General features: G+C 45.1%; 1 protein-coding gene across 13 annotated transcripts in view; it reads right to left on the bottom strand.

The window, feature by feature from the left end:
- Positions 1-21,379, bottom strand: part of TRERF1 (transcriptional regulating factor 1) — a 227,228-nt gene that overhangs the window by 78,590 nt on the left and 127,259 nt on the right. The window contains exon 1 of one of the 13 annotated variants that reach the window (XM_030928519.1): positions 3,030-3,209. The exons of the other annotated variants lie outside the window; for them this stretch is intronic. The gene's annotated coding sequence lies outside the window, so the exon portion shown is untranslated. Of the gene's footprint in view, positions 1-3,029; positions 3,210-21,379 lie in introns of those variants that run through there. 13 annotated transcript variants of the gene reach the window in all.

The following is a 21,379-nucleotide window of genomic DNA, read 5'->3' on the forward strand; positions in this document are numbered from 1 at the left end:
AATATTATTCACCAATAAAACGGAATTAAACACTAATACATGCAATGGCATGGATGAACCTCAAAAACAGGGTGTTAAGTGAAAGATGTCAAACACAAAAGGTCACATACTATATGGTTCCTTTTATCTGGAACATCCAGAATAAGCCAATGCATGGAAACATAAAGCAGGTTAGTGGTTGCAAGGGGCTGGGGAGGGGAGAATGGTGAGTGGGTACAGGGTTTCCTTCTGGGATGACAAAAATGCCTTGGAACTAGACAGAGGTGAGGTTGCCCAACATTGTGAATGCAGGAAATGCCAATGACTTGTATACTTTAAAATGGCCGTGCCGCCATAAAGAAAAACAAGATCATGTCTTTTGTGGGAACGTGGGTGGAGCTGGAGACCACTGTCCTCAGCAAACTAATGCAGGCACAGAAGACCAAATATCCCAAGTTCTTACGTATAAGTGGGAGCTAAATGATGAGAACTTAGGAACACAAAGAAGGAAACACAACAGACACTGAGGTCTACTTGAGTGGGGAGGGTGGGAGAAGGGAGAGGAGCAGAAAAATTACAATTGGGTACCGGGCTTAATTCCTGGGTGATGAAATAATCTGTATAACAAACTCCCGTGACATAAGTTTACCTCTGTAACAAACCTTCACATGTATCCCCGAACATAAAATAAAAGCTAAAATTTTTTACATGAAAAAAAAAAATGACCGATGGTTAATTTTATGTTAGGTGAATTTTACCTCATACATTTTTTTTTCTTTTTTTAAAAGAAGCTTCCTGAGCCCTACCATTAGAGACTTGAACTCATTAGGTCTGGGCTGGGCCCAGGGACCTATTTTTTAAAAGAACGTCCTGGGTGACTCTGAGATGGGTGGTCCCCAAACACAGTCTACAATGCAGGGCCGATTTGTATAAACAATGCCTTTTCTTTGGATGAATCCATAATGACTGATACTATTTACCTACTGAGTGCCAAGTATCTGCCAGGCACTGGGTTTGGTGCTTTTAAATGTACTATCTCAGAATCACACTGCAAGGGAGAAATGATCTCTTTTATTTTGTAGATAAGAAGATGGAGGCTCAGGGAGGCTAAGGGCACAGAGCTAACAATGGATTCAAATTAGTAACTGTCTGACTCTACAGACCATATTTTTTCTCTCTCCTTACTCTATGCCACTGTGTTCTTCAACAAGCTCTTTCAGGCAGCAGGAATATCATCTCTGTGTTATATGTGCAAAATGCTCTTTATGTCCCAGATTTAGATCATCTTACTTCAAGGTGTGGTCTTTAGACCTGAAGCCTTAGCATCCCTGGGAATTTATAGACTCTCAGTCCTCAGCTCAAGTTTGCTGAATTGGACTTTGCTATCCTCAGATAATTCATATGTACATTGAGGTGTGAGCAGCACTGGCCTTTCTATAGCTGTGCTGTCCAATACGGCAGCTACTACTAGCTGTAAGTGGATATTTAAATGATTATTAATTAAAATAAAATAAACTTAAAAATTTACTTTATTTTATTATTCTGTTTTATTTATTGAGACAGGGTATCACTCTGTCACCCAGGCTGGAGTACAGTGGCACCATCAGGGCTCACGGCAGCCTCAACCTCCTGGGCTCAAGTGATCCTCCCACCTCAACCTTCCAAGTACCTGGGACTACAAACATGCACCACCAGGGGTCTCCTTTAGCAGAGACAGGTTTTTGCCATGTTGCCCAGGCTAGTCTCCAACTCCTAGGCTCAAGCAATCTGCCTGCCTTGCCTCCCAAAGTGCTGGGATTACAAGCATAAGCCATCACATCCAGCCTAAAATTAAACTTAACTCAGCTTTTCAGTTGCACTACTTTTTTTTTTTTTTCTTTTTTAAGAAACAGGGCCTCACTCTGTCACCCAGGCTGGAGTGCAGTGGCTTGCTCACAGCTCACTGCAGCCTCTAACTTCTGGGCTCAGGCGATCCTCCTGCCTCAGCCTCCCAAAGTGCTAAGAGTACAGGCATGAGCCACCATGCCCCGGCCTATACATTTTAAGATGCTCAACAGCCACATGTGGCTAGTGGCTACCATATTAGACAACACCAAATAGATTTCCCTCAATGCAGAGAGTCCTATCAGACAGAGCTCTCAGAGCAGCATAGCTAAACCTTGGCATTTGTGACACTGTGGGTTGGATAATTCTTTGTTGTGGGTGGGGCTTTCTGAACATGGCAGAGCAGTAGTTCTCAACAGGGAGTGATTTTACTCCTCAAGGGATACTTGGCAATGTCCAGAGACATTGTTGGTTGTCACAGTTGGGGGAGTTCTACTAATATCTAATGGGTAGAGGCCAGGGATGCTATTAAACATCCTGGAAGGCACAGGACAGTCCCCAACAAAGGACGATCTGGTCTAAAATGTTAGTAGGAGAAACCCTGCTCTAGAGTAATCAAGAGAACACTGCCAGTCTCAGCAGAACTGGTGGCAGGAGGCTAAGGAGACCAAAGAGTACCTACCCCCAGCCATTTGCCAAACCCCAAGAAGCCTTCAGAACTCTGAGAAGCTACTCTCCAAGAAAGCAGGTGTCTATTATTGCCAAAAATGCAGAATAAGAAGTTCTGGTTTCCAGAAAAATCTATAACTCATTAATAAAATGAAGTCCCTGTACTTCCAATCCCGAGGGCAAGGAAAGGAAGAAATTCCTTTATGGCACTGATGTTTGGAATGTGTGATAAATTCTGCATGGAAACCACAATCTGCTGTTGGTTAGGTGTAGAGATATATCACTCATTCAGCTGTCCATTCATCTATTTATTTATAAATATTTATTGAGCACCTACTATATGTTGGGTACTCTTTTAGTGTTCGAAACACAGCAGGAAACAAATAAAAGGTCCCTGCCCTTGTGGAGCTGATATTCTAGTGGAGGAGAATAACAATATACAAGTAAGCAGGCACATGTGCAATGTCATGGCAGATATGATGAGTGTTATGAAGGGAAATAAAGCCGGGTAAGGGTCAGAGGAATGATGAGCATGGGTGGGGCCTATCCATGGTTACCTGAAGAGGTGACATCTGGGCACAGGCCTGAATGAACTGACTGAACCAGGTGAATCAGGGAAGGAAGAGAGTCCCAGGCAGAGGACACAGCAGCTGTGTCCTTCCACTCTTTGGTGGAATGAGCTTGGTGGAGGGAGCCGGCAGGTGCGGTCAGTGAGGCAGGAGGCCAGGCTGCAGGCGTAAGAGATCGTGGAGGGCTATGAGCAGAGGAGGATGGGGTCTGATTCACTTTTCACGTGGAGAACAAACTAAAAGAGGACAAGAGTGGAGAGAGCTGTTGTCGTCTTCCAAGTAAGAGAGGGTGCTGGCTTATTATTAATTCATTAATTAAATCATCAACATTAATACTAATTCTCTACTGGGCCAATGCTATTACTCTTCTATTTCAGATATATCATGGGGAGACCAAGCATCGCATTCCAGCTACTTCTACAGGAAAATGCATTCTGAGTTTCATGATCAACTTGAAGCTTTTTCCAGCCACCTTGGTTTTAAGCTTGGGACTGTGTGGTCGGATAGAAGACAGCAGGAAAGGGAGTCAGGGATGAGGGCAGATTAACAGGAGGAAAAAGGGCATCTCCCCTATCATGCCTTTTCCCCAGAGCCACAGAGAACAGCGGTCTGAATGGAACCTTCCTATTATACTCCTTCCAAGGTTTGTTGGGCAGCAGATAGATGAGTCCCAGCTGTCTTGCTCCAGGCTGGCTCTCCCAGAAGGATAGCACTGCAGTTGTGTCCAAAAGAGAGCTATGGAGTCTTTCTCAGAAGCAGGAAGCCCCTACTTTGGAGTTTCCGAGGATTCAAGGCAGCACTGGATCATGGAGTCAGAAGTGGGGCGGAAGAATCCCCTTGTGCCGCCTACAAAACGCACCACAGGCATGTCACCCAATCTCTCTGATCCTCGGCATTCCCCTCTGTAAAATGGAAACAACCTCCTTGGCCTCTCAGAGTGGTTATGATGGGTCGAAGCAGACAGTGCTGGTGCTGGGTGTGCCGAGGTCTGGGCATCCGCACCTTCGGGAGCAGATACAGATGCTCTCCATCCTCCTCGGGCACACGGTTTTGCGTTGTACTCGCATCCAGGTAATTTGGCTTTACCCATGGAAAGGGGCTTCCCTTTCATTAATTCATCAACTCCACACACATGCACTGGGTCTTAGTGCTGGGTGTCATGTTTGGAAGAACAGTCAGAGGCAGTCCCCACTCTCCAGGAACACAAGGGCAGTGTGGGAGACAGAGGGCAGTGTGGGAGACAGACACGAAATAGGTTCTCCCAATCTTCCTTCTCCTTTAGTGCCTGGTTGCCCGAATAGTTTTCTTGCCTTCACACTAGAGCCACCCAGCCCTTTGGGGCCTACAGATTCCCCTCATCTACCCACAGCTTGCAGCCTCGACCCTGGGCAGTGCCCTCTGCTCATCTCCAGACTGGCAAGCGGGCCTGATTGTTTCTGCTGAAGCAGGAAAAGATGGTGAGAGAAAGGCAGGGCCGGCTGGGCAGAGAGGGGAACCAGCAGAAGGCTTGCCTTCAATAAGGCTTTCCTTCCAGACCACACTTCCAGGACACCCACTTGTGACCCTGAGATCGCCTGGGGTTCAGCATCTCTCTGGTGCTTCCCAAGGAACGTCTTCAAGAGAAGGCTCTGGCTCTGAGTCATCTGAAGCAGAGAGGAGACCTTGTAAAAATAACTCTAAGTATGAGGCTCCTGTATTCATATTATTCACAATACAAAGAACAAAAAAGCAGGGCAGGAAGCAGAGGAGGAAAGTGTCGTTCACATCAGTTTTCTTCATATGACAAGCAGCCAGGAACTCACTTGCTAAGCTCCATCTCTCTCTCGCTGTTTCTCTCTCTTTCCTTGGAGCGATTACATAAGCTGGAAACGGGGTCTTCTCTGCAACATCCTAACTCTCCCGCCAGCCCCTCTCCTGTCGCCTGTAAATCTGAGCCTTCCCAGTAACCCTTACCAGGATGCAAACATGCTCAAGTTGTGCCCTCTCCTGGGATGTGGGCCCCAGAACAGGGAATTCCCTTGAAGACCCAAGGGCCTTCACTGAGCCCCAGGGGTTGGGATTTCTGGCACTGTGACCGTATGAGGGAGAATCTGTGGGAGAGGCTGGCAGGGTTGGCCAGGTCCCTGAAGGCATATGTGGTGGGGCTTCCTTGAAAGACCTTGGATTTCAACATGTTAGGAGATGTGGGCCTTGGGAACTCTTCTGGTCATATTCAGGACTTCCCGGGCTCCAAGCCGGGAGGTGCTGCAGATTCACTTCTACGCTGCCTTCTGACAGCCATGGTCTTCATGGATCATGGAGGTAAGGACGGGGATTTTGAGACAAGGATGAGAGCCTAGTAAGACAAAAAGCAAAGGAATAAGCCGGGAGCCAGGAGAGATGAGAAATAAGCAAGATCCCGGGAAACAGGGAACAGCCGGAGGTGCGGCCCTAAAGGGTTTTTTTTGCGCTTATCAGGCAGGGCCCCTTCTGGAGAGGTGCCATAGTGGTGGTCCTGACCTCTTGTGGCTCATAATTGAAGACTAATTACTTTTAGACAAGTGCATGTACATATTAGGAAACGAAAACCTCTACCATGGCATGGTAAGTATAAGCTTCAGCTAAATTCAGAACTCTAGCTGATGCCAGTAAAAAGAACTATTAGCAAATTCACTGCTTTGTGCTTTGTAAACATCTCTATTCACAAGAAAACATGCTTTAGAGTATGAGTCTACCCTGACAGAACTCTTCATCAACATAAATCCCTGGTTTTACAACAAGAAGCCAAGCTCACCCGATGCGTTCAAATGTGCACAGTTAAACTAGGGCAGAGGTCCCAGCAAGCCTTGCAAAATTAAGCTCATGCATCTAAAAAAATACTGGCCGAGTGCCTCAACGCTAGGCATTGTTCTCCGTGACTGGCATGCAACAGTGAACAAAGAAGACAAAACTCCCTGCCCTCATGGAGATTTCATTTTAATAGGGAGAAACAGAAAATAAAAATCATTATAATTAAAGTGTATAGTGTATTAGATGGCTGTAGGTGCTACGGGAAAAAATGAAATAGGAAATAGCCAGGGAAGCCCTCTCTGAGAAAGTGACATCTGAGCAAAGGCCTGAGGGAACAAGAACAATGAGATCTGGGGAAAGAGCATTCTAGAAGGAGGAACAGCAAGAACCCTGTTGGTGGGTACATGCCGGATGTGACTGAGGAATTAGAAAGGTGTGGCTGGGACAGTGAAAACCAGGAGGAAAGCGGTAGGAACAAGGTCAGAGATTCTAAATGTGATTTTAAAACAAAACAGAAGTATGCACTTGATGGAGTGAATGGGTTGGTTGCATAGGGAGCTTAAGAAAGGCCAAGGTAAGGAGGTGACGTCAGTTGAGCTGAGACCTAAATGAGCAGAGCATGAAGATGTGAGGAAAGAACGTTCACAGCAGTGGGGACAGTGAGTGCAGTGACCCTGGTAGGGATAAGCGTGCATGTGGCAGGTGTGCAGTGGGTGGGATGAGGCAGCGTGGTAGGAGGGGGTCTCCATTATGGAGGGTAGTGGTTTCCACCTGGAGTGATTTTGCCTTCCAGAGGACATTTGGCAGTGTCTAGAGACATTTCTGTTTCACGACTAGGGAAGTGCTATTGGCATCTGGTGGGCAGGGATGCTGCTAAACATCTTACAATGTGCAGGACAGTCCCTTCAAGACAGAATTCTCTAGTTCCACATATCAATAGCACTAAGGTTGACAAACCTTGATGCAGGGCCTCACAAGTCACACTAAGAAGTCTGGGTGCTTACAGAAGCACACACCAAGGACTTTCTAATGCCTCGTGCCTGCTGGAGTGTGATCCTTACACGTGGCACATCCAGGTCTAGAGTACGCACGTTGGGATGAAAGAGAAGGGCTCTAGGATCGGCGCTCAGAACACAGAAGCAGGGGTAGAGGCAAAGAGGCTGCGACGAGGTCACCCTAACCTAACTTGGAGCTAAGAGGGAGCTCCTGCAGTAGAGACAAAGGAGGTCAAATGAAAGGGGGCCATCGGGCTGTCTTCCAGCAGCTGATGTCCTTCAAGAGATCAGGTGGGGCCCCTGGGTCAGGGTTGGGAAGAGGAACACCACCCCCTCACCCCGCCACCCCTCGATGTCATAGCAAAGTAGCTGAAGGCTGGAGAACGCTGCAGGTCTGAGCAGTGTGGAAGGCACAGGTTGGGACCAGTGTGCAGACAGCTCAAGGCTCAAGAAGGACATCATCAGCAGAAACACAGGCAGAGGCTGAACAGGAGAGACTTGGGTGGGGGTGCTCTCCTTTCAGGGGAGAGGACGCCCACACCTATCCTCACGGTACCTGGAAGATACACATGAGGACCCAAGGGAGGCCTAGAAAATAAGGCTGTTTTGGGATGATCTCAGATTTGGTTCCTCCTGTAGAATCAGTTGTTCTCTGCTCCACTGGGGGTGGGGGAACCTGGACGTCAGGCTGCCTCGCTAATGGGTCTACACAAATGGCACTTCGAGTCACAAGCTATTTCATTTCTCTCCCAAAGTCAAGAAAGTCCATGGGTCTGGGGAAGTGGCTGTGATGACCAACGACTCTGGCATGCAGTTAACCCCAAGCATGCACCTCCTCCTTCCCGCACTGCTAATCTTGATGATTCATCCAGAGAGGCCGGTCTGCCTCAGTGGAAAGAAAATCTAGGTGAGGGTCTCATTACTAAGAAATGAGAAGAATGCCTCAGTGCAGAAGCAGTTCAGAACCCTTCCTGGTCACTATCCAAAGAAGCTTTTCTAACTTGGGGAGGATAGATGAAGGGGGTTGCCTCATAGTGACTTTGTTCTAACAAAATTTTGGATGGCATTTTCAGGTGCATGCTTATGTGTGCACAAGCAGACAGACACCTTCATTAATACTCTTGAAAATACCTTTGCAAAGATTATGACAGTGAGAGGAGTCTAGCATGGCTGACTCCATCTTGCCTCTATCCCTGCAAGCCAGCTGTCCTCCCTCATTCCTGGGGGTAGACCAAGCTAACCATGGGAGGAATTTAGTTTATTGTTCTAACTTTGAAGCGAGGATGATAACAGTCCCTCCCTGAAATGAACCCCCTCCTTGCTCAGGGACCAAAATGGCATTTGTAATAGTAATCAAAGGCCACAAGATTAGGATTATGGGAGGGACCTGAATTCTGCTAACATGTAGGTGTAGCTAAAGGATAACCAGCCATCTCCCCCCAGCTTGCCTTTTTATAATCCCTTGCTACTCAGCAGTCATGTGGCCAGAGGTCACAAGATTTGTGACTTCCCCAGTTGCTCCTATAGATAACATCACTACTGTAGAACCTAAGATGGGTCTTTTGAGATGCTTTTCAGACTTTTGCATTCTGGCAACCAACTGACTCTACCGGGACCTGGGACTCATGACAACCTGTCCTGTGGCCCCGTAATGTCGAGGCTGACTCAGCGCACAAGTACCATTTTCCACAGCCCTATGATTTCAACCCTCACCAATCAGCAGCACCCATTCCCCTCTCCACAAAATTATCCATAGAATACCCTAGCCTCTGAGTTCTCTGGGAGACCAATTTGAGTAATAACTCCAGTCTTTCTGCTTGGCTGGCTCTGCCTTAAACTCTTTGTCTACTGCAACACTGTGGTCTCAGTGAATTAGTTTTTTCTGTGAAGCAGGAAGGAAGAACCTGTTGGGTAATTATACCCTCACTCAGCACTAATTTCCTCCTCAATAGTTTTTGTTTGTTTGTTTTGAGGCAGAGTCTTGCTCTGTTGCCCAGGCTGGAGTGCAGTGGCATGACCATGGCTTGCTGCAGCCTCAACCTCCCAGGCTCAAGCAATCCTCCCACCTCAACCTCCCAAGAAGCTGGGACTAGAGGTGCGCACCATAATCCCTGGCTAATTAAAAAAAAATTCATAGAGACAGGGTCTCATTTTGTTGCCCAGGCTGCTCTTGAACTCCTGGGCTCAAGCAAGCCTCCTGCTTTGGCCTCCTGAAGTGCTAGGATTACAAACATTAGCTCCCAGACCTCAATAATTTTTAAAATAACATTCTTCTCCACATATAAAACATGTTCACTGTAAAAATTTTAGAAAACAGATACAAAATAAAAAGAAGAAAAACTCCATCACTTGTTGAGAATTTGTTTTTTTCTGAACTTTTTAAGATATAGTTGAGATTATATTGTATACATAATTTTGAATCCTGCTTATAAAATAAGCATTTTGTCATGTTATTAAAAGTTCTAGGCTAGGCGCAGTGGCTCACGCCTGTAATCCCAGAACGTCAGGAGGCCGAGGCAGGCAGATCACCTGAGGTCAGGAGTTTCAAGACCAGCCTGGCCAACATGGCGAAACCCTGTCTCTACTAAAAATACAAAAATTAGCTGGGCGTGGTGGCAGGTGCCTGTAATCCCAGCTACTCGGGAGGCTGAGGCAGGAGAATCACTTGGAAGTTGCAGTGAGCCGAGATCGCACCACTACACTCTAGCCTGAGTGATAGGGCGAGACTCTGTCTCCAAAAAAAAAAAAAAAAAAAAAGTTCTTTGTAAATACTAGTGTTAACCATTGAATAATAATCCACTCTAATGCTACAAGAAATAGAGGTCCATATTCTCCAAGTCTTATTTCACTGAATGCAGGTAGTTTTAAGCCAACCTCCAACACTGAATACAGGACATTTCTGAGCACTTACTACTGAGTGCCAGGCACTCTACCCCTACCATGTTGGGTGGCTGTGGGGACAGCTAACACTGGACTGACACAGACAACATTTCTTTCTTTTCTGCAGTCTTGGGAAAGGGTCACTTCACTTGGTACAGGGTCGTATTCCACTGTTTTCAGTGAAACAGCCAAGACAAACCCTTTATTCAGTTGAGAGGAAGCTCTAGGCTCCAGTTAGGCACTGGAATAAAGGAAATGTGGGTTAGGTCCCAAGAAGCAGAGGTAATGGGGACAACTGAAAGGCTCCAGAATGGATACTCAGGGACTGGACAACTACAGCCTGCAGGCCAATCAGCTGCCTGTTTATGTAAATAAAGCTTTATTAGAACATAGCCACACCCATTCATTTCAGTATTATCTACAGCTGCTTTTAGCTGCAACGAGCAGAGTTTAGTAGTTACAATAGAGACCATGGCTGCAAGCCCAAAATGTGTAGTACCTGGTCCTTTAAGACAACATTGGTTGATTCCTGTATTGGGAGGCCAACCATCCTCCAAAATTGATGCTCTCCCTTCTTTGGCTAAGAGTCCTCACTTAGAGGTACTCTGAAGTGTGGCCAGCCGGAGACTACATTTCCCAGCTCCTCCTGCAGCAAGCTGGAACTCCCTGACTAGTTCTCTCCAATGAAATGTGGGCCAAGTAACCTGTGTTGCTTTTGGGTCAAGGTGGTTAAGAAGCAGGTGAGCCTTCTCCATCCTCTGTTTCCCTTCCACCTGAATGAAGAGTCCTCATAGGCCTGTGGCAGTGTTTCTCCACCTTTTCTTCATTTGTTGCCCTCCTAAGGCGCCTTTTTAGACATTTTTTTCCTAATCACTTTCCTCCATGACATTTTCACACCATAGATATACTCTATATCTGCTTATGTACCATGTCTGTGATTTATGTGATTTATGTATGTCTGTGATTTATATAAGACATCTACATCTTATGTAGATGTCTGTGATTTACGCATCAAAATGAAAGATTTTTCAGCCTCCAAGATCTTTGCCCCCTTGGGTGTGATACTGCCCCCATTTGAAGATGCATGCTCCAGAGTATAGCAGAGTGACAGAGACAAGGCATGTAGATCCCTAAATTACCTTGTAGAGGAAAGCCAGTTACAACCAGAAACACTTGCATTGACTGTTACAAGGGCAAGAAATAAACTGCCTTCATGTTAAACTCCTGAAACGTGGGAGATGATTACAGCAGCTAACGTTGCCCTAACCAATACAAGCTCTTAATTTGATTGTTAAAAAAAAAGAGTATGAGCTGGGCACACTGGCTCATGCCTGTGATCCTAGCATTTTGGGAGGCTGAGGCAGGAGGATCACTTGAGCCCAGGAGTTCGAAACCAGCCTGGACAACATAGGGAAACCCCATGTCTACAAAAAAATTTAAAAATTAACTGGGTGTGATGGTGTGTGCCTGTGGTCCCAGCTACCTGGGAGGCTGAGGTGGAAGGACTGCTTGAGCCTGGGAGGTCAAGGCCATGATCGTGCCACTGTACTCCAGCCTGGGTGACAGAGTGAGACCGTGTCTCCAAAAAAAAAAAAAAGGTGGATTCAATAGACATATAATAATATAATATATTATATATTATATTAAATACATTATATTATTATTTGTTTTTTGTTTTGAGATGGAGTCTCACTCTCTCTCCCAGGCTGGAGTGCAATGGCATGATCTCAGCTCACTGCAACCTCTGCCTCCTGGGTTCAAGCAATTCTTCTGCTTCAGCCTCCAGAGTGGCTGGGATTACAGACACCCACCACCACGCCCAACTAATTTTTATATTTTAGTAGAGATGGAGCTTCACCATGTTGGCCAGGCTGGTCTCGAACTCCTGACCTCAAATGATCCACCTGCCTTGGCCTCCCAAAGTACTGTGATTACAGGCATGAGCCACCGTGCCCGGCCATAACTAAATTATATTATTATATGTCTATTCAATCCAACTTTTAATCCTAAATTTACCCCTTTAGGATTTATGAAACCTATCCTAAATCCTAAAGGGGTAAATTTAGGATTAAAAGTTCCTACTTGAGGTGGTGGAGCGTTTAGCCTATTGGCTCTTCCGCTGAGATAGGCCAACAATTGAAACAGATTCAAGAAGGGTTGAGATCAATTCTGAGCACAACCTATTAAAGACGAATACATTAACTGCATTCATTTCTATCCTCTCCATGGGAATACATCACCACCAAAACAAAAGTGAAAGTTTTTTTTTTTTTTTTTTGAGACAGAGTCTCGCTCTTTCGCCCAGGCTGGAGTGCAGTGGCGTGATCTTGGCTCACTGCAACCTCCTCCTCCCAGGTTCAAGCAATTCTCCCTGCCTCAGCCTCCCGAGTAGCTGGGATTACAGGTGCCCACCACAACGTCCGGCTAACTTTTGTATTTTTTAGTAGAGATGGGATTTCACCATGTTGGCCAGGCTGGTCTTAAACTTCTGACCTCAGGTGATCCACCCGCCTCGGCCTCCCAAAGTGCTGAGATTACAGGTGTGAGCCACCGCACCCGGCCTAAGAATGTTTTTAAAAAGGCATAACTTCAACAATAAAGGGAACAGGTGAAGGCTACCTAGGACAGAGATTGGGACAACTTTGTGGAAAACAGACAGAATATGGAAGATTAGAAACTAATGATGCAAGCACAGGAAGCCTGAGCTCCAGCATTCAAATATTATGAGATTCCATCAGCCTGGCAAAATGGCCACAGGCTCATGACTCAGAGATGCCAGAACAATGGAGGGCAGGAATCAGATAGGAGGCTGAAAAGGGGGGGATTTAAAAAAATCTGAAGTCAGAAGATTTGCGCCCTTCATAGGTAGCTCATGAGGCAGCCAGGTTATCTATTCTTCCAAGTCAAAAAAAAAAAAAAAAAAGGTAATCTCCTTCTCTGGAGAAACTGAACTGACCACCCCCAACCCTGAGACCCCCTCAAACCCCACCCTGAAAAAAAATTTGAGATCCAGGAAGCAGTAGAACCAATCTAATAAAGTAGTCGAAGAAATCTCAGGTGACAGCTCTGCAGCAGACCTAGAATGAAATCAAATTTGAGAAGAATAGAAGACCCTGGGAGAAAGGGGAATACATAAAATACCCAACTGGCTAGAGAGTTTGAGAGAAAATAATGAGGATATAATAACAGCAAATAGTTTTTTTAAAAAGGCAATGAGAAACTCTTAGAAAAATTAAAGCTGTTAAAGAAAGTATCCATAGTATATTACTTGGCTCCAGAGAGAATAACACATCAAGCATCAGGGTCACACACTTAAATGCCTTCAGGGGCAGGTAAGTAAGTAAATAAACGAGCAAGTCAGGTATTGGAACACTTGCATATGCTGTGAGTGGTAGGAACTGTGGCAAACTAGAGTAGGAATGCCTATTCCAAAGGGGACAGACTCCAGCAGAGTGTTACTATATGTGGGAAGTCAGACCATATGTGCCAGAACTTCCAATTTTTAAAACAAAATCCCAAACTCTAGATCTTTTATAAAAAACTCTACCAATTTTTAAATGTTGGCTGTAAGCCTAAAAAAAAATCACCGGGCACATCAAACAAGTATGTCCAACGGTGGATTGTCAATGTGCAACTTGTCATTTATGCAATCACAATAACATAAGCCCTATCTCCTAGTTTTTCAGCCTTTAAGATCAACCTGTAGATAAAGCATAAAAGACTGAACGGCAGCTACAAAATAAAAATGTAAATGTTATCAATCTTAACAATGTAAAAGTAAAAGCAGAGATGACAGAAGTTGGAAAGTAGAAGGCAAATTAGGTAAGAACGCAAATACTGCCATTTTACTGCACAGGGACGCAGGAAGTACCGTTGTTAAGAAACAAGAAATATGATAGTAAGGATCTTACTTACAAAGGTAACTAAGCAGAGGAACTATAAATAATAATATAACTTTGTTGTGAGGATGTGGGGAGGAGAGGTAGAGGGATGGTATAAGGGAGTTAAATTGTTATCTATCATAACAGAAAGTCAACAGGTAATTTCTAAAATAGGAGTAAAATTAAAGCACATTATTGAAAATATGGAGGCAAATGTCAAATAAAATAAAATTGAGTTAAAAGTGCCTTCAAGGAGTGGGTATGGGTTAGGAAGGGAAGGCACCAGGAGACTAATTTTTATTATAAATTCTTCTGAATGCAAACCCCCCGCCCCAAATAAAGCAAAATGCCCTTTTCAAGAAAATAACATAGATCAGTTCATGGGGTTGTATATTGGGACAGATAACTAAGCCTGTAAGTTTGACTCTCAGATACTATTGATAATGATCAAAAGAATTTAAATAAAAATAATTTAATAAATGAACAAGTTAGAGAGGTGTGGGGAGGATTAAGGCAACCAGCAATATACGGTGCAGCACGCAGATGCTAAATGCTAAATGTGAAGGGCAAGAAGGCAGAACAGTGTTACTGTAGCCCAGTGCGTCTGGAGGACTGGAAGGGGGCTGTAGCTGTAAAAGATAGCCATTGCCAGAAAGCTGATGAGGCTGAGAGGAAGCAGGGGGATTAATGCTCCCTGCTTTCCTCTTGTTCTTGGATCGCCTACTGGTGCCTCCTACTGGCCAAACCCAACCACACCTGGAAGGTAAAGTAAAGGAGCCTAGTTGACACAATCCACTGGGGTTGGTCTCCCAGGCCACAGCAGGGCAGAGAATGGCACTGGAAGGAGGGGGGCAAGCAGAGGATAAGGAGCACCTGTTCTCACACTCTCCATTACCCTGCCCTCTCCATGGCCTATCTGAACGAAAAAATATGGATTCAACAAAACAGGTATTTGTCTAAGAGTGGTCAATTCTGACCTTCTCTAGTTCAGCAGCAGAACTAAGGAACTGTCAGGAAGAGGTGATAAAGGAGGTGCAACTTTCCCCCAGTTTTTTTTTTTTTTTTTTTTTTTTTTGAGATGGAATCTGACTCTGTCACCCAGGCTGGAGTGCGGTGGCGTGATCTCGGCTCACTGCAACCTCTGCCTCCCAGGTTCAACTGATTCTTCTGCCTCAGCCTCCCAAGTAGCTGGGAATACAGGCATGCACCACCACGCCCGGCTAATTTTTGTACTTTTAGTAGAGACGGGGTTTAACCATACTGGCCAGGCTGGTCTCCTGACCTTGTGATTCCCCCCGCCTCAGCCTCCCAAAGTGCTGGGATTACAGGTGTGAGCCACCGTGCCTGGCCTCCCCTGGTTTTCATTAGGGATATTGATGGGATAACTTCCATAGGTCAGCCCTTCATTCTGTCATGGGAGAGGAAAGATACCAATGAAGCAAGAATCCCAGCAACTTGACAATAGGGAAGGTGAGACAACCATGGAGAAAGACCAGGATACAAGGTGGCATGATGAGCACCCAGTGAAAAGTGCAATCATAGGTGCCTCCAAGTCCCAAACCAGGAGGCAACATGTCTTGCCAGGTTTTCCTAAGCAGGTGAGCCTTGGTCGGCCCCCAAGGTTGAGTGGAACTAGACAGGAGAAGGCAGCCAGTGAGACATGTTTAGGGACAGTGAGCAGGTCTACCTGGTCACAGGAGGAGTGAGAGATGGGCTGTTTGCCAGGCCAGGGCAGTGCAATGGGGAGATCTAAATGCCAGGCTCAGGAGTTGGAACTTTATTTCAGAACAGATTGTTGCCAAAGTGTTCTGATCAAGTGACATGTCTGAGGCAACAGGGACATTACATGGATGGGATGTGCTTGGCATTTGTTGAACCAACATCAAAGAGAAGGTGGAGACATAAAGTGTAAGACTTGCTAATCTTGGTATTCCCACAGCCTAGCATAGGGTCTGGTCCATAATTAGTGCTCAGAAAGAGCCAAATCAAGAATGCAATTCCATTTACAACAGTCTATCCGCCCAAATACCCAGGAATATATCTAACAAAGGAGGTGAAATATCTCTGCAAGAACTACAAAACACTGCTGAACAAAATTATAGATGACACAAACAAATGAAAAACATTCCATGCTCTTGGATCAGAAGAATCAATATCCTTAAAATGTCCATACTACCTAAGGCAATCTATAGACTCAATGTTATTCTTATCAAATGGCCAACATCATTTTTCACAGAATTTGAAAAAATTATTGTAAAATTCATATGGAACCAAAATGAGCCCAAAGAGCCAAAGCAATCCTAAGCAAAAAGAACAAAGCTGAAGGTATCACATTACCTTACTTCAAACTATACTACAAGGCTATAGTAACCAAAACAACGTGGTCCTGGTACAAAAATAGATACGTAGATCAATGGAAGAGAAGAGAAAACCCATAAATAAAGCCACATACCTACAACCAACTGATCTTCAACAAAGTCGACAAAAATAACAATGGGGAAAGAACTCCCTATTCAATAAACAGTGCTCGGAAAACTAGCTAACCATATGCAGAAGATTAAAACTGGACCCCTATTTATCACTATACATAAAAATTAACTCAAGGCGGATTAAAGGCTTAAATGTAAGACCTAAAACTATAAAAATCCTAGAAGAAAACCTAGGAAATAGTCACCTGGACATCAGCCTTGGAAAAAAATTTATGACTAAGTCCTCAACAGCAATTGCAACAAAAATGAAAATTGACAAGTGGGACCTAATTAAACTAAAGACCTTCTGCACAACAAAAGAAACTATCAACAGAGTGAAGAGACAACCTACAGAACAGGTTAAAATGTTTGCAAACTCTGCATCTGACAAAGGTCTAATATCCAGAATCTATAAGGAGCTTAAATAAATCAACAAGAAAAAAAAAAAACCCCATTAAAAAGTGGGCAAAGGACATGAACAAACACTTCTCAAAAGAAGACATACAAGTGGTCAAAAAGCATATGGAAAAAATGTTCAACATCACTAATTACCAGAGAAATGCAAATCAAAGCTATAATGAGATACCACGCCACACCAGTCCAAATGGCTATTATTAAAAAGTCAAAAAATAACAGATGTTAGTGAGGCTGTGGGGAAAAGGGAATGCTTATATACTGTTGGTGGGAGTGTAAATTATTTCAGCCACCCTGGAAAGCAGTTTGGAGACTTCTCAAAGAACTAAAAATAGAACTACCATTCAACTCAGCAATCCCATTACTGGATATATACCCAAAAGAAAATAAATCATTCCACCAAAAGACACATGCACTCATATGTTCACTGCAGCACTATTCACAATAGCAAAGACATGGAATCAACCTAGATGCCCATCAACAGTGGACTGGATAAAGAAAATGTGGCACATATATGCCATGGAATGCTATGCAGCCATAAAAAAGAAGGAAATTGGCCGGGCGCGGTGGCTCAAGCCTGTAATCCCAGCACTTTGGGAGGCCGAGACGGGCGGATCATGAGGTCAGGAGATCGAGACCATCCTGGCTAATACGGTGAAACCCCGTCTCTACTAAAAAATACAAAAAACTAGCCGGGCGACGAGGCGGGCGCCTGTAGTCCCAGCTACTCGGGAGGCTGAGACAGGAGAATGTCGTGAACCCGGGAGGCGGAGCTTGCAGTGAGCTGAGATCCGGCCACTGCACTCCAGCCTGGGCGGCAGAGCAAGACTCCGTCTCCAAAAAAAAAAAAAAAAAAAAAAAAGGAAATTGGGCCAGGCACAGTGGGACCATCCTGGCTAACACGGTGAAATCCCATCTCTACTAAAAAAAAAAAAAAAAAAAAAAATATTAGCCAGGCGTGGTGGTGGGTGCCTGTAGTCCCAGCTACTAGAGAGGCTGAGGCAGAAGAATGGCGTGAAACTGGGAGGCAGAGCTTACAGTGAACCGAGATCGCGCCACTGCACTCCAGCCTGGGCAACACAGCAAGACTCCATCTCAAACAAACAAACAAACAAACAAAAAAGAAATTGGCTGGGTGTGGTGGCTCATGTCTGTAATCCCAGCATTTGGGAGGCCAAGTTGGGAGAATTATTTGAGCCCAGGAGTTCAAGACCAGCTTAGGCAACATATTGAGAACCTGTCTCCACAAATAATTAAAAAAAAAAAAAAAAAAAAAAAAAAGAAAAAAAAAAGCTGGGTTTGGTGACTCACACCTGTAATCCCAGAACTTTGGGAGGTTAAAGCAGGAGGATCATTTGAACTCAGGAGCTTGAGACCAGGCAGGAGAACATGATGAAACCCTGCCTCTCCAAAAAAAAAAAAAAAACAAAACAAAACAAAAAACAAATATTAGCTGGGTGTGGTGGTGTGCATCTGTAGTCCCAGTCCCTGATACTAAGGAGGCTGAGGTGGGAAGATGGATTGAATCTAGAAGTTCGAGGCTGCTGTGAGCTGTGATAGCACCACTGCACTCCAGCCTGGGGCCACAGAGCAATGAAATCACGTCCTTCACAGCAACATGGAACAACATGGATGCAGCTGGAGGCCATTATCTTAAATGAATGAACACAGAAGTAGAAAAACAAATACCACATGTTCTCACTTATGAGTGGGAGCTAAACACAGGGGTACACATGGATGAGAACAGACACAGGGGACTCCAAAATGGAGGAGGGTGGCAAAGGTTGAAAAACTTCCTATTGGGTACTATGTTCACTACTTGGGTAATGAGTTCAATTGAAACCCAAACCTCAGCATCACACAATATACCCTTGTAACAAACCTGCACATGTACTCTCAAATCTAGAGGAAAAATTAAAATAAAAAATAAATTCAGTACAACACTGGCCAGGCAACCGGCTGGATGGAAGGGGTGACAGGGGCCTGTATGAGGGTGGCAGCAATGCAAATGAATCAAATTAAATGCAGAATCAGTAGGTTCCAAAGCCTGGATGGTTCTCAGAGTGTGCAGGTCTGACGCCTGTCTCTCTTGGAAAGTGGGAGATTATAACACAATTGCTTTATCACTCTGCAAATATTTCCCAACTTGTGAGGGCATGTTTGGTTATTAACAGATCATGCAACAAATTAGACACAGGAAACAAAACAGAATGACAGAAAGGCGGGTGGGGCCCAGGGCGAGAACTGGAGACCAAAGCCTCCCCTGACATACAATCCAGGAGGATGAGGCCAGACACCCTGTGTTGCTTTGCTCTAAGGTTTGATCATCCCATTCTTTATAGCCCATCTCAGGAGGGTGACAAGGAGTGAGACTCCCTTTTCATGGGGCTGTTTCTCCACCATGCACCCATGTATCATCACCACAAGCTTGTTTTTAACTAATGATTTTGGCAAAAATGATAGAAAGCAAAACAGTGCTCTTGTATTAGGTTCCAGAATAACAACAGCTGTTGGAACTGTTGGAATTAAACAGCCAGACTGGCAGCCTAATAATGAATCAGAACAGTTTCCTCAAAAGGTGCCATCAACAGGCAAGGGACTCTTCAGTGGTCACCTCTTCCAAACAATATAACCAACCACTTCCAATCATATGGGACTGCAGCCTCAAATGCCATAATCCTACTGGCCAGGTAGAGAAGCACAGCATCTCTTCCAGCAGCAGGCCAAAAAATGATTTTGAGATTCTAGCCGGAATCCTTGAGACATTTAAGAATCCTCTGATGTTATACAATGTCCACGAGTAAGGGCGGGATATGGGGGGAATCTGATAAACTTAGTACCACCAGGATAGAGATCAATAGTGGCTGATTCTCCACCATTCCTTCATCCAGATAGGAGGAGGGGATGTGCTTGTTGTTTCCTGGTCCCAGAATAGGTATACCCAGTGACATCCTGCATCTGTGCCCCACTGTGCATGTCTCAAAGTGGTTTCACCCATATATCTCACAAGAACCAACCCAGAGGAGCTGGGGGTCGTCCCTTTAACTCCCTTTTACAGATGGGTAAAATAAAGCGCAGGTATCTGTGTACGCAACTTGTCCAGGGTCTCAGAGAGGAGTCACTGACCCAATCTGGTCTTGGAACGTTGGTCTGCTGATGACTGGAATGCAAAGATGATGACTTCTGTATCCCCAGATCCTAGCACAGAGCCTAGTCCATAATGAGGGCCCAATAAACGTTTACTGAATAGAAAACTCCCAGTGCCCAGCTATCCCATTAGCCTCCCTTAGGACTCGGTTTCTTTGTGGAGTAACAGTCTTCTTTTATGAGGTTAACATGAGGATCAAATGCATTCACACACAAAAAGCTTTAACAACACTGTCTGGAACACAGGTGGTACTATTATTGCTGAGGTTGTAACTGCTAAGAAAACAGAGTAAGATGAGACAGAACGGTTGTTTTGGAAGACTCTTCTGAGGATGCACCTCTCTCTCTCTGTCGTTCAGGCTGGAGGGCAGTGGTACAATCTTGGCTCACTGCAACCTCCACCTCCCGGGTTCAAGTGATTCTCATGTACTTCAGCCTCCTGAGTAGCTCAGACTACAGGTGCATGCTACCATGCCCGGCTAATTTTTGTATTTTTTGGTAAAGATGGGGTTTCACTGTGTTGCCCAGGCTGGTCTCGAACTCCTTGCCTCAAGTGATCTGCCCGCCTCCGCCTTACAGAGTGCTAAGATTACAGGCATGAGCCACTGTGCCCAGCCAACTATGCCTAATTAAAAAAAAAAAAAAAAAAAAAATTTGCCGGGCGCAGTGGCTCACGCCTGTAATCCCAGCACTTTGTGGGGGCCGAGGCTGGCGGATCACCTGAGGTCGGGAGTTCAAGACCAGCCTGACCAATACGGAGAAATCCAGTCTCTACTAAATATAAAATTAGCCAGGCGTGGTGGCTCATGCCTGTAATCCCAGCTACTTGGGAGGCTGAAGAAGGAGAATTGCTTGAATCTGGGAGGCGGAGGTTACAGTGAGCCGAGACCATGCCACTGCACTCCAGCCTGGGCAACAAGAGTGAAACTCCATCTCAAAAAAAAAAAAAAAAAAAACACCACCAAAAAAACCTTTTATTTTAGGCTCAGGGGTACCTCTGCAGGTTTGTTATATGGGTAAACTGGTGTCATGGGGGTTTGTTGTGCAGATTATTTCATCACCCAGGCACTAAGCCTAGGAGGCAATAGTTATTTTTTCTGCTCCTCTCCCTCCTCCCAGCCTCCACCCTCAAGCAGGCCCCAGTGTCTCTTGTTCCTCTCTTTGTGTCCATGAGTTCTCATCACTTAGCTCTCACTTTCATGTGAGAACATGCGGTATTTGGTTCCTATCCCTAATTTTTGGGAGGAAATGTGGAGTTGTCTCTCTGAACAGCAACGCCATACTAAGCAGAGTCTAAGGGCCACTCTGAAGGTTTGTTCAGAGCATCTTAAATAGGGCTGAAGAATCTGCTCTGCTGAAAGTTAAAAAAAATCCCTACAGCACTGTTCACACATTTCTAAAACTGAGTTTACTTTCTAGGCCATGGGCAACCGGCTGGGGAAAATGAGGCTCCAATTCACCCTGATCCTGGAAGGCCCCAGCTCATGCTCAGCAACAGCAGCTGAGAGACATTTCCCAGCATCCACCCCAGTCAGCCTCCTCCCTGACCAGGTCTCCGGGAAGGCACTATGATAAGTGGAGGGGGGGCGGGTAAAGAGGCGAATCTATACAGCAAGCACTGGGAGAAACACACATTGGAAGGTAAGGCCCTGCCCTGAAACAACACTGTCCTGTGCCATTTGAGGTTATTTTGTGCTGTTATCACAGTGAGGACAAGACAAGTTGGACCACCTGACTTGATTCAATGCTTTATCCAAATCAGCATTGAGTCAAGTCAGGCGGTC

This window comes from Rhinopithecus roxellana, chromosome 4, assembly GCF_007565055.1.
Source record: "Rhinopithecus roxellana isolate Shanxi Qingling chromosome 4, ASM756505v1, whole genome shotgun sequence".
In the NCBI taxonomy this organism is placed as follows: domain Eukaryota; kingdom Metazoa; phylum Chordata; class Mammalia; order Primates; family Cercopithecidae; genus Rhinopithecus; species Rhinopithecus roxellana.